Source organism: Pinus tabuliformis, chromosome 2_1 (assembly GCF_031772625.1).
Source record: "Pinus tabuliformis cultivar Carrire ecotype Pingquan chromosome 2_1, CPIR1, whole genome shotgun sequence".
In the NCBI taxonomy this organism is placed as follows: domain Eukaryota; kingdom Viridiplantae; phylum Streptophyta; class Pinopsida; order Pinales; family Pinaceae; genus Pinus; species Pinus tabuliformis.
The window spans coordinates 783958637-783977137 of record NC_142299.1 but is presented as its reverse complement, the minus strand read 5'-3'; positions in this window follow the sequence as shown (position 1 = coordinate 783977137).

The following is an 18501-nucleotide window of genomic DNA, read 5'->3' as shown; positions in this document are numbered from 1 at the left end:
ATGTTGTTCAAGCCCAAATTGGTGGATGAGGCTTGTGTATAGGCACACTACTTGGAAAGAGCACAATCAAGTGGATCGAAGCAAAAGGAGAAACATGAAGCTTCTAAGGAGGGGAAGAAGAAGCAAAAAGTGGGAAAAGATAAAAATATGACAACCACAACACACCAGTGCAAAGATCCTAGCAACCACTGCAACATTGATGGCCATACAGAGGAGAAGTGTTGGAAGTTGCATCCAAAGCTAAACTCAAAGAACAAGAAGAAAGATAATAAGAAGAAGAATCTCACGGCCACTGATTTGAGCAACCAAGTTGAAAGAAACTTAGACGTGGATGAGAAGATCGTTTGTACATCAGTGCAGAAGGAGGTGAATCTAAGTAGCCTTCAACAATAGGAAGAGAAATAAATGACCAAACTCTTCCATACAAAGATACAGGTTAAGAAGACAAAGATTGACGCTATGTTTGACTCAGGATCATAGGTGAATCTCATTGCAGCAGATTTGGTCAAGATGTTGGGGCTAGAAGTTTGTGATAATCCAAACCCATATCCACTGGGATAGGTAGATAAGGATTCAAAGCTGAAGGTAACAAAACAATGCAAAATTAGATTTTCTACAAGTGCTGATTTTATTGATGAAGTAGATCTGGATGTGGTTCCCCTTGATGTATGTGAAGTCGTGTTTGGGAGTCCATACATGTACACATGTGATGCAATATTCATGAGGAGAGCTCACCAATACCTATTACAGATCCATTTGGGCACATCACTCCCATCATTCAGATCAGTGCTACTGGGGCTCATCAAAACCTAATCCAGTTGCTACATGCCCTAGACAAGTCATCACTTTGAATGCCTCCTTCCCTGAGACTTTCTTGGCTTGAAGCCCTCCATAAATGCCTCCTTGAGGGACCATCGCTGCCTTGGTCAGGGGTAAGTGCTATAAGATAAAATGCACGGTGTATGGAGAATGAAGATACCCTTAAAGGTCTTCCCTGGACCTTCGGCAAATTGTAAGATTATTTGCAACCATCAAAAAGTTATATGCATGTTAATAAACATTAACTAACTATCAAAGTAGGAGAAGTAGATTACCTCAAGCCTCTGTGTAGATTTGCTGGAGAGCGCAGTGCAGTTAGGTGGAAATCCCCTGAGCCGGATCCAGATCAAGTCCTGCACATAAAAGAGACAAGCATAATCACAACATACAACTCTAATAACTAATACATGAATACATAAATGAACATCTAGTTACACATAACTAAGCTACTCATGCTAAAAGGTATTGGACAAACAACTGAATGATAGTATCAACACCACAGAGTAGATGGTACAACTGCAGTTATATATTAATGTTGGAAGAGTGATTACAACTATCTGTTGTATCAGCCTTCCCTTACCCCTCCAGCTTCTCTCTCTCTCTCCCTTATTTCCAACTTCTTATGATTTGAGACAATGCTCAATAGTCAAGTATGCTATCCTTTCAAATGCTCCGACCTCTATCACCATAGCCCTAGCTTTGCATATGTAGCAATTGAGTTAGGGTTGCCAAGTTCCTCCTTGAGTTCCCTAGGGAAAAAGCAATGAACTTGCCATGCTTTTCAGCTCTTTCCCATTTTCCTCCTTCATTAGGATTAGAAATCCTCCAAATAGGTCGAATCTAGATGTTTCCCTGCTTTTCTTGAGTAAATCTAGGAACAAATATCTAGATATTTATGAGTCAATTCGTTCCTTTGACCCTTAGAACTTCACTAGGATCCACTAACGTTGTTCCCGAACTAGTAACTTGAGTTAGTTGGGTCACTAACACACCCTTAGGCTTGCAGAGAAGCTTTATAAAGCAGGTTGTCAGTGCATAGCCAGCGTTAGTGTGGAAACAAGGCATGTGATCTTGGTCTTTGCTTCAGCTATCATGTCTTTCCCCTCTGAGTTGATGAGGAGGTCAATTTGCTATATAACAGATGCCCCCTAAAGTATGAGATCAGAGGCTACAATGATGGCCGAAATACTTTACTTAACTATAATTTTCCTTCAAAAAGAGAGAGAGAGAGGATCAGAGCTTCGGGTGGTACAGGAAACCTGATACAACACATATATATAAAACTTCTAAAATCATGTCCTGAGTCAGGCATTCCCATGCTCAGTAGCTATTTCAGAGTGATCTTCTCCAAAGAGATATAATGATGCTAGGCGCCGATAAGCACAATGCGGATCTGATGTCATAATAGAATCATCTTGATAAGGTGTCTCCACAAAACAATATACGCAACTTGGGAGAGGAAACAAGGCTGAGTGATGCAAGCCTCTTCCCATGGTCTTGATTTTCGCTTCACTGAACAACATAGATCGATACATGTGAATATATGCATTGATGTCAAACAAATCATCTGATTACCAGTCAATAATGGAGACCGTTAACAGATGCGAGGAAGGCCACCAATAATGGTGATGGTCTCCAAGATGCACAATACAATCTAACGAGTGTGAAAGATGTTTTTTTTCGTCGAACACCCGTAGAATCGCTTAACTAGGAGCCAATAAGGAGAACCCCTGATCAAACACAAGGCAACTTGCCACTAATGTCTGCAAGTACCAAGGCACTGAATGTGTTTCTGGGTTGTCTTCCTAGATAGAGTGTTGAAGTCGATAGGAAGATACTTGTCGAAAGGTAGGCAATAATGTGTCCTACATCAATCGACACGAAACGAGACAAGAATGATTTGTTTTTTGAGGAATCTTTGAGCATTGGGTCTAAACAACAGAGGGCATGATGAAAGGATATGTTTGATGGGTTGATGGAGGAAACAAAAGGTTAACCCTTGAACAATAGAAGGCATGACAACAGTTTTAACCATGTAGCACTAGACTCATGAACACCAAAGAGTGTTAGGATACAAAGATGCAAGAACATCGGGGTATATAGGCTAAGACTCATAGGATGGTAGGATTCATATTGAGAGGCTGTCACAAGGAAGGTTTATCTAAGGGAGTGCCATGTTCAAGGATACGACTGCTGCCAAACCATGCTTTCTAATACTGAATGCAGTGGTATTGTCTACTTTCCATCTGATTATTTTAGTGAGTCCAGACGGGTAAACTCGTCGATCTTTTCATATTTTAAGAGTCTAAAAAGGACAGCAAAAAGAACGACTCTTTGCCCTATCTAATTAGTTTAATGAGTCTAGACAGGCAAACTTGTCGATCTTTTCATGTTTTGAGAGTCTGAAAAGGATCATAAAAAGAGCAAATCTATATCTTGTCTGTGTAGTTTAATGAGTCCAGACTTGACAAATCGGTGGTCTTTTCATATTTAGAGTGTCTGAAAAGATCATAAAGAGCAACTCCATGGTGGTCCCTTTGTCATAGTTGTTAACCGGGTGCGACAAAAGGTTAATAGTATACCCGGATCGATTACTTTTCCATAAGTTAATCCATTGAATTCGGATAAAGAGAAACCTATGTTCAATGGATGTCGACCTCATTTTGTTACGAGTACGAGGAGACGGACTAAACTCATTTTTCTTCGTGAATTTTTAATGAGTCACCCGACGACAAACTCAATACCTTCATCAAATTTTAACGAGTCAAATGAAGAAAACTCAAGGTACCTTTTTCAGTTTAGTGAGATAGGAAAAAGAGTTAAAAGAACTGATCATTCCTCCTTCGTAGATTTAACGAGCCTGAAGGAGGGGAAAAACTCGAGGATTTTTCTATTTAAGAGCAAGAAATGGTCCCAAAAATAAAAGTGCTCTTGTTGTTGTCGTAGACTTTTAACGAGCCCAGTGACAAAAACTTGGAATTTTTCAGTTTAACGAGCGAGAAAAGTACCTAAAAGAAAGCTTGGGTCATTGTTATAAGTATTTAATGAGCCTAAAGACAAAATTCGGGAATTTTTCAGTGTAATAAGTGAGAAAAAAGTGCCTAAAAAGAATGCTCTAATGGTCTTTTTCAGTTTAATGAGCTAGAAAAAGAGCGAAAAAGACTTGCTCAGACCATCGTCGTATATGTTTTACGAGCCCAACAATGACAAACTCGAAATTTTTTTAGTTTAATGAGTGAGAAAAAAGTGCCTAAAAAGAATGCTCTAATGGTCTTTTTCAGTTTAATGAGCTAGAAAAAGAGCGAAAAAGAGTTGCTCAGACCATCGTCGTATATGTTTTACGAGCCCAACGATGACAAACTCGGGGATTTTTCGATTTTTTAGAGCAAGAAAATATCCCATAAAGAACGACGCTCTTTTGAGAATTGCATGCATCTTTTACTGCTTTTCATTCCTAAAGGTACTTTCATCAAAAAGGCGGAAAAAGTATAAAAGGCAGCAATTCCTATCATATGGGTTCATGCATGATAAAAAATCATGGAGAATGGACTACTTCATCTTTAATGATTTAAAAAAAAATCATGTCTCCAAAAATAAATATAAGGAAACGTTTTGAGCTTTCACATTCACCTTTTTTACTATTTGAGCTTGTGAAGGCATTTTGGAGCTAAAGAGGAGTAGATTTTCCACAGACCATTGCAGGAGATCCGGGCGACCATTCGACGTGCCATCAGTCCTATATAGTGGCTAAAACCTTGCTCTATGCATTTCTTAGCCTTTCTTGATAGTTTCAGTGGTGGAATTTTTCAGATCTGAGGTGCCCTAAAGCCCTGTTTGCGCACAAATGCCCTCCAAATGGCCTGTAGGGAGCGTTAAACGCTCTGTACGAGCTACTGGAGGGCGTTAATCCTCCCTGTGTATCACTGGGGGTAGCGTTAGAGTTAAAGGGCACAGTTAAAAACCTCATGCAAGGATTCCTGAAGCTATTTTGCCCCATTTTGACTGTTTTTAGGGTTATTTTGTGCAGATTTCAGGGCACAATGACTAGCCTATGGACAAAAAGGTCCCATGATAGCTAGGAATTGCTGATGCGAAACGATCCAGCATGCATACTTGCATTGCGCCACTGCAGTTTACTAAAGTATCCAAAGTTGGAGCTAATGAAAGGGCAGGAGGATTTATTGAGATGGATTAGACAGCGCTGGGATGAACACGAGCAAGTGTTCAGGATTGGAGATCAGGGGTTGGTTATTGACCGTGATGAAATATACTTTTTAACTAGTTTGTCATGTCATGGGGAACAGGAAAACCTCACCGGTGGTAGGCCAGATCCATGGTCTACCCTAGAGCAAGTGCAATCCTACTGCATCCCAGAGAGCGGACTAGTCAGCAACAGAGTCCCCATAGAGAGGATAAGGTCCAGGTCTATGAGGGCAATTTTATGGTTGATTGTGTGGTTGGCGGGGTCAAAGAGTCCCCGCGTTATGAAAAAGGCCCAACTGTTTCTTGCAGTTGACTGTGTCTAGCCACAGATGTTCGCCTATTGAAGGCAAAGTTAACGGCATACAAGACTCGTACCCAACATAGTTTTGGGTATGGCACTGTCATAGTTTCATTCTTTCTTGAGAGGGTGTCTGTTATGCGCCTAAGGATGAGCTTAGGTCCCCTTGATCCGAGGGAGCCGAGGCAGGGTTGCTTGGTCATCACTCGATCCTCGCACAGGAGGAGGACCAATTCGACATTTCTTCGAGGAAGATTTCTTCCAATGGCTTCATGGCCAAATTGTGATGATAAATGACTATGCGTATGAGGGTATGGACTTTACTGGCGACCCAGACTTGATGCTACCGCCCGGGACCAACTGGGGTCCTCAAGGTGAGAATGAATTTTGACAGTACTTTAAGTATTTTTTGGCTTTTGAATGTTTATGTAATGTTTTTATAGGCGAAATAAGTACTGACATGAAGTTTTTATGCTTAACACAGATGTGGTGCCATTATGACCTGCAGGCAAACCCCGCCATATGCGACGAGGAGGCCAACTACCTGCTGGAGGGGGTGATGTCGATAGTCTTCGCGAGGTTCTGAGAAACCTAGAGGGCTTGACCATGGGTGTCCCCCCCTTCCTATGAGGGAGATTCCCGCTCATATGCAGCGGCACACAGTCAGTGTACCTGAGCGGTTTCTGGTTCCTCTTCGGAGGATAACTAGAGCAGTTTTAGCATTTTAGGAGCAATAGGTTCTTTGTAGCAGGTGTTTTGGCGTAGCCAATGAGTGTTTTTAGCTGGGCTTTTTAGCCATTTTGTACTTAAAACATTCAAATTTGGAATATTTCGATGTAAAAGACTGGATTTTGATCTCTCTCTCTCTCTCTCTCTATATATATATATATATATACAGATATTTTGGTATTCTGATGGCGTAAATGTGTTTTAAATGTTTTTATAATTTTTTTTAACTTAATAAACTTTTACTTTTCATGCATGCTTCTATAAAGAATGAGAGAGATGCCAATCTAATACATAGTTAGCTAATGAATCAGCAACCGCATTAAATTTTCGAGGAATGTGTTCATATGTGATTATTTCAAATTGACGTTCCAGGAGTCGTACCCTTAGATAATGACGTAACAAGGTTGGATTACGAACGTGATAATGATTTGTCAATTGCATAACGACTAGCTGGGAGTCTAACCTGACCACTAGATTGGAGATGTCCCTTGATGACGCTTCTGTGAGAAGTGAAATTATGGACATGTACTCGGCAATATTGTTGGTGGCGGTACCAAGAAAGATTCCTGTTGGGCAATTTATTGGGCTTAAATTGCTACATTAAATTATCAACCAGGGAAACTCGTAAGCTTGTGATGGTGCCAGCAAAATATATGCAAGAGTAGGCAACTAACTCTATGTCTAGCTAAATTATTTATGATTCAATATAATATGCAAGGGAAGAGGCTCCTAACTAAGGAGGTCCTGGTTGTCCTTCCCTACAGTATCATAGAGAAATCATTGATTACATAAAACTAAAAAAACTTGAAATGAAGACAAGAGAATGAACTTAATTATTGTTCAGATTCAAGTAGAGAGAGAGACTAACTTAGTCTCTTGATTGTCCTCTCATGTACTAATCCAAACTAAACTAAGATTCATTCATAAGCAGAAGAAATGAAATGACTTGAAGCATAAAAGCATAAAAGAATGAATTTCAATTACCATATAAATCAATGGAGAGAGAGTCTAACTTAGACTCTTGGTATCTCCTCATATGATACTTGAAACATAAAAGCAAGAGAATGAATTTCAATTATCATGCAAATCAAATGGAGAGAGAGCCTAACTTAGACCCTTGGTTATCCTCCCATATGCTGATAAGATTCTAATTTAAAACTCATTCATCAATCTCAAACAAATCCTCAAACATCAAACATCTAAGCAATTAAATGAAATAAGATCTAATATGAAATAAAATGTTTCTCTCATCCTTTTAGAGTGAGCTCAATTCTCTTAAGAACAAGACAAATTATTCCATATACTACATTAAGGAAAATTAAATCTAAAACTACATAATGGAAATATATGTAAAACTCATATCTAAAACTACATAATGAAAGTATATGTAAAATGAAGCTTTATTCTATTCCATCATCAGTTTGGATACATGCTCTAAGAGTCCTCCCTTTGGAATGGAGGAGGTACTCCTATTTATACAATAGGATGAGATAACAAACTCATAATGATGATCCACTAATCTCTCTTTTAGTTCCATACATTTCTCAACCATCTAGACACATAACCCTATCTTCCATGATCTCCTCCATGAGGTCCATGATTTTCTCCATGATCTTTTCCATGAGGCTTATCTTATCAAATTCGAATTTGATCATTCAAGGCCACATAAATATGCCCTGGAAGCTTCCTTTGTACCTACACATGTCAACAAACTCATTCTAATTGTTAGGTATAAGTATAAGCATATTATTTTCTAAAGTTTAGCCATAAATTCACTTAAAAATGTTAAGAATTAATAAACTTTGGAAAAGCATAGTTATAACCCAATAATGAGGTAAATGGAATGATATGGAGGTGGAATGGAGGTGACATGAAGGTAAAATGTGAAGATATTGGTGAATAATGGAGTGAAAATAGGGACCATTGTGAGGCCCAACAATTCCTATGGAACAAAATAATTCTGACTCGGGTGTGTAGATGACCCAAGCAGCTGATGCAATGTGCCGTGTGTGACGACTAGCACCATCCGCATATCCTATGTATGCTAAGGGTAATGAAGACATCTGCATTGCGAGAAGAATGTATGAGACAAGTACTCCAATAAATATCAAAAAATTCCAATCACACCAAAAAGGGAAGCAAAACTTATGAGTACACAAAATTACAAAGCACACGCCTAGTGCAATACTAGGCATAATACTTTTTCATATAGAGCCCATTGCTCGGCTCCACGAGTGAACTCCTTCCCAATCCTGATTGTGGTTTGGGCGAATGAGTACTTTCCTTTACCTTATCAGGATCAACCTTAATCCTGTACTTGGAGACAATGAATCCAAGTAAGCATCCAGACTCGATGAAGAAACCACATTTATGCAGATTCAAGTATATGTTATGAAACTAGCACCTTAGAAAGATTGCTCTTAAATGGTTTAGGTGTTGCGTTCGATGCTTGGAATGGGTTGGAAGGTCATCCAAGTAAGCTTGAAAGATATGCCTGATATCATGAAATGCGTGGTCCATGGCTCTTTGAAAAGTTGCTCCAACATTCTTTAAACTGAATGGGATTTGTCGATAGGTAAAGATGTCCCATGGGCAGACGAAGGTGGTTTTATGCTGGTTTTTGGGTTTTATAGCAGTCTGGTTGTAACCTGAGAATCCATCCAGGAATGAAAATGATTCATAACCGGCGCAGTCGTCGACAAATTGGTCGATGAACAGTGTTAGATAATTATCCTTAGGACACACAGCGTTCAAGTCTCAATAGTCGACACACACACGGATGGTTCCTTGTTTTTTATCGACAGGAACCAGATTGGAAACCCATTCCGTTAAAGGAACATGATAGACAAAACTAGAATGTAACAATTTTTCTACATTGTTTTTTATGGCTATTGTTTTGTGGGGATGGACCAGTCGAAGTCTTTGACGGACATGTTTTGCATTGTTGTAAATCTTGATCTCATGTTCGACAATAGATAGATCTATGCCAGCCATTTCCTCATAAGACCATGCGAATACATTACGAAATTCCTTAAGTAGGCAGTGAATCTTCCAATTTCCTCAGGATTGCAATCGGCTCCAATATGGATGTTTTCCACGATGCCTGTCTTGACAGAAATATTGATGAGAAATGTCTTTGAAATATTGCCCATGTTTCCTTCTGCCTCCAAAGTTTGGATGGTTGTATAGGGTGAGGAAACGATTTCTGGTATGTCAAGGGACAGGATTTGAAGAGGCATTGTGTCCAAATCAGATATCGAAACATGATGACGCTAATCTTCCCAAGATCGCTCTTCTAAACTCATGATTTCTCAAATAGCTTTGTTTGTAGGTAGGACTTGATTGAGAAGATCGAAAGAATGAGTGTTTATGGAAGGGGCAGTCGTACCGTTGGTCGGAACCAACGTGACCGGAGATGTGGGTGCAGATTGAATGGCTTGGTAGGCCAATTTAGCTAGTGACAGTGACATTTGTTCTCTATATGTGTCAAGGTCTGAAGGAGCTGGTAAGATCCATGGATCGGTCTGTTCATGAGGAATAGATGAAAGCATGTTGATCATCTGTGAATCCTTGGGCGGCTGAAGAGGAAAAAACCCATGAGGGAAGAAGCCTTTAATAGACTGGTACCAAGACTGACGTAAGAGTCAGGTACACCACCTACTAGGGGTATGGAGCTGCTTGGTAATGGGGAATAATCAGGGGTGCAGAAAGATAGCTAATCTACTGTAACTACCTTTCCATTCAATGGAAATAGGATGATGCGAAAGACAGTAGATACGATGGCCGTCATGGCATATGTCCAACTGCGACCTAGCAAGAGATTATAGTCGAGATTTTTATCTACGACTTCGATGTCCACTGTTACCATATTCCCATACAAAGTGATGGGGTAGCTAGCTAGGCAACCTTTTGGGATGAAAGTGTGGCCATCGAAAGGTTTAAGGGAATTCGACGGCGGGGATAGGGTTAGAGAACCCAAGGTGAGCCAACATGAAGCCACCATGACGTAGGTAGAAGCACCTCATCAATGACAGTTCGATGCATACTTTTACCTTTCGAGAAGATTTGCACTTGAAATGCAAGCTGGTGAGAAAGGGGAGGTTTACACTTTTCCATGTCGAAAATAGCAAGCATGGAATCCTGTGGGTCGATACCACCAATAGCCGAAAGAAAAGCTTTCTTTTGTGTTGGGCATGTTTGTAATACTTCGAGTGCTGACATAGCCAACGGCGCTTGTGCCAAGTCTTCTACAATGCTGTAGTTTTGGGCGGCACGTGCAGATGTATTATGCGTTGTGCGTCGAAGTGCCCCTTTGGGGGGGTGAATTACAAGGTCAGAAACTGGCCTTTCGATATGCAAATCATTGGGCAGTGGTGGGTTTTGACTTGAGGAAGGTTCCTCTGCATGAGTGACAGGAGCTCCATAAGATTTGGCTCTTGTTTGTAGATCTACCGTTTCAAAGGTGTAAATGGTAGAAGATCCTTCACTAGCTGAAGGATGTTGTGAACCATCGTTGCCCCCTTGTGGGGGTTGGGGTTGGTTTGCAATAAGGTTTTGCTGCTGCTGAGCGGGAAAAGGATTTTTAAGGACAGCGGGGGTCTTACCAGTATCCTTTTTGGCAATGTATTCTGTGCATTCTTGAAGATGCAAATAGCAATAGGTCATGTGGTCTTTAGCTTAGATTTTGCAGGGAAATCTAGCGGGTTTATTCTTTTCATTGTCAGGAGGCACAATGGCCTTTTGTTTTGGTTTGGCTGTTTTGTTGACTGCTCCTCAGAAGGAGTGATCTTTTTCTTATTCTTCTTGTTCTTACCACCAGGTTTTTGTGTATACTGCACAGAGTTTATCGCGGTAGTAGGAAGAGCAGTCGATTTGGTAGAGGGGTCCACTGTCATCTGGGCAATGTGACCATTGAGTTGTTTTACAGCAGCCCCAGAGATTGTGCCGACAATCTTGTCGGCGTGCACTCAGGGGTGCCGAGTAGCGGAAACATTGGTGTTACGAGGGGCATTGAGGATTATGTCGTAAAGAGTGCCAGACTGTGAATATATTAGATCTAAGTGCTGGGCACGACATATGGATTGGTCTTCTGTGGCCGCACCACCTTAAGTAACATCTTTAGTGATTTGCAGGAGTAAGGACTTGCAAAACCAATCTACTAAGAGATAGTTTGGGAGGGGAGCTTTGACTAACCTTCGCCTACGTCTCCATTCATGTATATGATAGGGGATGTGGGTGGCGGTATCCTGACGTAATGAAGTGACGAGCTCTGTCCCAGTCTCATAGCAGATGGGTAGCTGGAAGTGCTTTAGGAATTCTAACGCTAAAGCGTCAAAGGTGTTTATTGACGCGCGTGGTAACTCAATGTACCATTTAGCTACGTTGCCAGTGAGGGTGCGGGGAAAAAGATGTAACCGGACACTATCATCCACCATGGAGTTTGAAGCACACCAAAGATGGTAGGTGGTGATATGGGTGCCTGGATCCTTCCCTTGCTTTCGTTCGAACTTGGGGATGTCTATTGTATTGAAAAGTGTGCAACAAGAAATGCTTGTTGAGAGTGCAACAAGATGATGGAGCTTAGTGAAAAGAGTCGCCTTCACTAAGTGGGCCCGCAGGCTATTTTTGGCGCAAGTCTATTTTTAGACTATGTCTATTTTTAGACATATGGATCATGTCTATGGATTGCAGGTTGCTGTTTATGGATGATTGATCAAGTTGGGAAAAAAATAGATGGACTTCTATTTTTGATGAAAGTGTGAGTGATCACAGTGTGAGTGATCAAAGTAAAAAATAGAAAAGTCAAATATTATTATCTCACAATAATATTTGGACTATAAACTTAATCTTATTCTCTTGGAGCACTTCAGGATGAGCTACGGATGTGGTACATGCAGATCCCAGAGGGAAATACGTGGTTACCTATGGGATGACTAATATTTGCATGCATGACTTCAGTTAGAACTCAATCAGTTGAGTTTGGTGGAGTTGATGGAGTTGTGTTCAATTTAGCTTTGTTAAACTGGTTGTATTTAGTCTAACTGGCAAATAGACTAGAGATGAGTTGGGTGAATTAGTTATTAATTAATTCACAAGTTATTAACTCATAATACAACTAATGAATACATCAGTTAACTCAGTTGCATGTCAGTGCATGTTCAGTTCAGCAGGGACAGGTGTTAGAGAATCAGATTGCTATCAGTTGTGACTATAGTTGTGCACCAGATCTTGCACAATAAAGGGATTGAGTATGCCAATGAGTTTGCTCACGTATTTGCCCACATTATAGCTTGTGCTCACGTCCAACAAAGTGTGAGTGACTATTTTGCAGGTGAAATACGAGTTTGGGAAGCCATTCTCATCAGTTCTTGAGCAGTGGAGGCAGGCAAGCAGTGGAATAGATTTGGAGATCAGATCTGAGCTGTATTGTGTGTAACAGGTGGAGATACTTGTGAGAAGTATTATGCTGTGTATTGTTACATGACTCAATCATTAATATACAGATAGTTGGGGTTTTTAGCGAGATGCTTTCCCCGGGATACATACTGTGTTAATGAGTTTGATTGATGCTTCTATGTGTGCCTGTGAATGTTTCTGCTTCTGTAAATTGATGATCAACGTAGAGGACGTTATGTATTATGCATGTTCCGCTTATAAGTGTATAATCAGGATAATCTCTGTGAATATGTGTTAAATTATTCAAAATTTCTACATGGTATCGAAGCTTCTTGATTTGTAGAAGAGATTTTTACAGGATATCAAGCGAGGATTGATCATCGGATCTATTATTCAGAAAGTGTTTACATTTTATTTCTTCAGGCAGAGTCTGTAATCGGGCCAGGTAGCCTCTGGATTCATCCTTCTTTTGGAAGGTGAGATATCCGGTGAATGCCCAGACAGTCAATCTCTGTACAAGAAATGCTTTGTTCTCACGAATTCTAGAGCAGAAGTGGTTGAGTTTTTGAGCTGGTGGAATTTGAATTTAATTCCAAAGCAAGAGATAAAAACTCAGAAACATTCAGTGTGAGAATGGAGACAGTATGCCCCAGTATCTCACGAAGTTCACCCAATGCCGGGATGAGCTGGGAAGTGTGGGGGTGACTGTTGGATGAGGATGGTGAGTCTAGCACTCCTTGACCTTCCTAAGAGTTGGCATAGCTACCAGGACTCGGTGAATGGAAAGGAGAAACTGCCAGGATGGGAGAGAATTTGGTCGGATCTTGTGCAGGAGGAGATTAGACGGAGCACCAGAGACGGTTCTTCATCCATGCAGGATGAGGAGAACTGTGCCTTAGCGAGTAAGGCGAAGAAGGGGAAGGGGAAGGTTTCTCTTTCTGAATCCAGTTCTTCCAATGATGGGAAGAAGGTTGACAAGGCAAAGGTGAGATGCTTTCGTTGTCATGAGTTGGGTCATTATGCTACTAATTGCCCAAAGAAGAAGTCCAAGAAGGGATCCGGGGAAGGATCTGAAGGTGAGGCAGCCTCACTTGCTTCACAGTTTGAGTTGGACTTCACACTCTTCACATGCATGGTTTCATCCATGGTGGGAAGCGGTTGGTTTCTTGACAGTGGAGCTTCTTTCCACATGACCGGTGACAAAAGTTTGTTCAGTACTTTGGAGGAGAAAGATCTCTAGATACTCATAGGGATGGGTAATGATGAGAAGTATAGTGTCTCAGGTGTAGGCACGGTTATTTTTCAGAGGGAGCATGGAGCTCACCTTACCTTGACCGATGTCAAGTATGTACCAGGACTGAAGAGAAACTTGGTGTCGATCGCGATGTTGGAAGACAGAGGCTATGATGTGGTCTTTAGTAAGGGAAAGGTTTTCCTTAGACACATCATCACTAGACAGGTGAAGCAGATTGGTTCACGGGTCAAGAACCTGTATGCTCTTGAGGTTCAAGATGCATGCAAAGCCTTGAGCAGCGAGGCAACTGATGGAGACTTGGTGGTTGAGAGGGAGCGTATATTACCTCTCAACATGCAGAGCCAGAAGAAGTCTCAGACGATTGTGGAGGAGCCACGATTGGTGCAGCAGCTTCAGGAGATTGTGGAGGAGCCACAACAGGGGAAGCTAAGAGGAGATCGAGTAGAGACATCTACTCATCCAGAGACCTCCAGTAGGGGGAAACTTCAAGCCAGGTGGGCTGAGGGATCGCATGCAGCCATACCTCTAGGTAGGAGGTGGGGTGATGTGGATTGATCGTCCCAAGGAGGAGGGGCAGGATCCTTGAGGTACCCAACCTCTTGGATGAGACCTTGCTACGGGAGCCCCAGATGTGTAGTAGCAGGAACTGACTGATTGGGTAGAGACAGATGCGGATGGAGCGGCAGAGAGAGCGACAGTGCAGGGAATCCCAAGACAGCACATAGCTAGCAGGCTGTAACAATGCGAGAGGCACAAGTGTTTTGCATAGTGCTAGGTGGCACAGAGAGGTGTGCAATGGTGCGAGATGCATGGAGATGTTGCAGTAGCGCAGATGTCAGAGAGGGAGCACTTGTCAGCAGCAGGTAGAGCTTCAGCATCAGAGGGTGTTTCTATCCCAACAGGGAGGTCAGTTGGGAGGTGCAGTGCGGATGCAATGCTGGGAGATAGAACCAGCAGCAGCACGGATGCAGTCAGAGATCAAAGTGATAGAGGCTAGAGCAGTCAGATACTGAAGAGCACAGAGATGCAGAGTTTCAGTCGACAGAGGCAATAGCAGTCAGAGACTTTGATGACAGAGCAAGTGGACTGGCCAGATGTGTTGCATGGAGAACATTCCAGAGTTACAGGATCGGGTTTGAGAGGAAGCCTTTCTTGTTGAGAGGGAGTGTTGAAAAGTGTGCAACAAGAAATGCTTGTTGAGAGTGCAACAAGATGATGGAGCTTAGTGAAAAGAGTCACCTTCACTAAGTGGGCCCGCAGGCTATTTTTGGCGCAAGTCTATTTTTAGACTATGTCTATTTTTAGACATATGGATCATGTCTATGGATTGCAGGTTGCTGTTTATGGATGATTGATCAAGTTGGGAAAAAAATAGATGGACTTCTATTTTTGATGAAAGTGTGAGTGATCACAGTGTGAGTGATCAAAGTAAAAAATAGAAAAGTCAAATATTATTATCTCACAATAATATTTGGACTATAAACTTAATCTTATTCTCTTGGAGCACTTCAGGATGAGCTACGGATGTGGTACATGCCAATCCCAGAGGGAAATACATGGTTACCTATGGGATGACTAATATTTGCATGCATGACTTCAGTTAGAACTCAATCAGTTGAGTTTGGTGGAGTTGATGGAGTTGTGTTTAGTTTAGCTTTGTTAAACTGGTTGTATTTAGTCTAACTGGCAAATAGACTAGAGATGAGTTGGGTGAATTAGTTATTAATTAATTCACAAGTTATTAACTCATAATACAACTAATGAATACATCAGTTAACTCAGTTGCATGTCAGTGCATGTTCAGTTCAGCAGGGACAGGTGTTAGAGAATCAGATTGCTATCAGTTGTGACTATAGTTGTGCACCAGATCTTGCACAATAAAGGGATTGAGTATGCCAATGAGTTTGCTCACGTATTTGCCCACATTATAGCTTGTGCTCACGTCCAACAAAGTGTGAGTGACTATTTTGCAGGTGAAATACGAGTTTGGGAAGCCATTCTCATCAGTTCTTGAGCAGGTATTGAGCAGTGGAGGCAGGCAAGCAATGGAATAGATTTGGAGATCAGATCTGAGCTGTATTGTGTGTAACAGGTGGAGATACTTGTGAGAAGTATTATGCTGTGTATTGTTACATGACTCAATCATTAATATACAGATAGTTGGGGTTTTTAGCGAGATGCTTTCCCCGGGATACATACTGTGTTAATGAGTTTGATTGATGCTTCTATGTGTGCCTGTGAATGTTTCTGCTTCTGTAAATTGATGATCAACATAGAGGAGGTTATGTATTATGCATGTTCCGCTTATAAGTGTATAATCAGGATAATCTCTGTGAATATGTGTTAAATTATTCAAAATTTCTACATATTGGTATCTTATGCGGGATCGGCGGCCATTTTAAGTTATGATAGATGGGGTCGTTTGTACAAGTCGGGTATATCCAACGTTGCCAAAAAAGGCAGAGAGTTTGGTGCCCCCGACTCGGACCATGGCGATGACATATGACTTGAGGAGCCTTGTGCTCCTCCCATCGTTTGAGTCCCAATATTATACATGGGTTGCGTGGTATAGTAGTTGCCTTGAGGTATGGCGTTGTAGTGTGGATTTCCATGGGGATTTTGATAATGGGGTATAGAATTGCCCCCAGGATAAGCGGTGCCCCCTTGAATCATTTGAATTTGTGAGTAGGGTGCCCCCATGGATTGGTTGGGACCTCCTTGAGGATTCCCGCCCATCATAGAACTAACCATTTGTCCTTGATTGACATAAGGAATGCTCATGTCAATTAGTGACTGACCATGCATGCCTGAGAATGGAGGGGGAACTGTTATGTTCCCTACCAGCATGTGCATATTGGGAATGCCCCCAGATATTTGAATCTGGGGGATTGAATTGTACAATGGTGGCCGACCATATTGTTGGTGGATGGGAACTGCACCCGTAGTGCCATATTGAGAGTTATAGGGAGTGTTGTATGTAGCACTTGTCGAAGGTATGTAGTTTGACACTAAAGGGGTGGAACCCGACATCAGCTGGGTTCCACTTGTAGAGGGTGTCATGTGAGTGGTTGTACCTAGGAAAAATGGGATAGCGGGGTTTGCCATTAATGGTGTTGTGGTGACTGTCGACTGGGGAAGTGGTGGAGGACCAAAAGTGTCCCTAAAGTCCCACGACCCGTTAGTCGTCGACGGGATAGATGGAAATGTTCCAACTATCGAAGCAGGAAGTACAGGTACCATGGGAGCCAAGACTGGTTCCAACGGATTCGTGAGCGGAGGGTTAAAGGGAGGAAGGAATCCTTTGGTAAAGAAATCCTTCGCAAACTTGAATCGTCAGTTGTCCAAACAGATCTCGTGTGAGATCTGGGAGACTGATCCCTTGAAGATGGGGAATCTAGTTCACTGGAGCTCGGTGGATCTTCCACAATGAGTGGAGGAAGTCCTAGCAATCGTCTAGAGTGACAACAAGGGCCGGATGTAGCCACGGTGACCATTAATTTTTATCAATAAATTTTATTGTGATATTCATTAAAGTCTCAAATGATAGCACTCAGGTACCTAAAAAATATAAAAAATACTCTAAGTTGATCAATCAGCAAATAGAGGGAAATGACCCTGTCTAATAAGCACCGATCACCGGAGATGAAACCTAGTATCACAACAAATATCAGAGAGGGCTGGCCAAATGTACAGTTACGGTTACTCTTGAGCTTTGCCCGAACCTTAGATTGAGGGGCCAAGTACTCTCGTGAAGATGAGCACCCTCCCAAAAACTGAAGACAGAGTAGGTCCGTCTGTGTTAGGTACCAGGGCAGCCCGCCCTAGTCACCTTGTGTAAGTCCCTAAAATCTTGGCCACTAAGGATACCTCAGATCATAGACACCACCAAGGGGGACATAGTCGTAGACAACACACTGTGTGGGCAGGATACTTGAGTCCCCGACTTAGCTCCGAAATCCCTGAAGGGATCCCCAATACATAGAATACCCAAAGGAGTTGTAAGAGAAGGCAGGCTACCTTCACTTATAGTCCGATGTTGTCTCGTATTTAGCTCTGCTTTTACTGGAGTGGTCCTGGTAGTATGAGTGCAGAAGGAATTTTATCTCTTTTAATGACACTAGTTTGGTTTTTGATCTTGGGCAGTTTACTCACATTGCCTATCCCAAGATCCTAGCCTAAACTAATGTTCGTTTGCTCAATAAAAAGTTACTAATTGATTTTAGGTAAATTTTATGTGTACTTTTTTATTGTCTTTGGTAGGGGAGTTGATGTATGAAATGTGGCGAGACTCTGACTCAATAAATCATGCACGAGACAATGCTTTAAATTTTTTTCAATTCAATGAAAACAAGTTGTATTCTACAGGTGAGAGTCTTTCACATATTCATATTCTTTCTATGCATCCTAGTCATTTAACACATGCATAACCAAAGGAATTCTTTCCAATGTTTCTTAACAACTACTTGAAACCAAAATAGAGCAGCTTTTAACCAGCTAAACAAAAGAATGAATAAAAAAATGTGGATCTTTCTTTCAGAAAAATTCTTTTAAGAAAGAAAAACAAAACTTTTTTCCTAAAAAAAACTTTTAGGACACCTATTTTGCTAGCAAAATGCAGTAACAGATCTTCTTTCAATCCATAAGAAGGCTTCCTATCCCTTTTGGCTTACAGACACTGCTGGAAATCAAGTTATTGGGAGACTAATGCTCTGTGACAGTGGCCACAGAGAGTTAATAGGTCCACTAACGCTCCCTATAAGTAGACACAGTGCTTTATAAAGCTCTGTGTAGTCTGCTAACC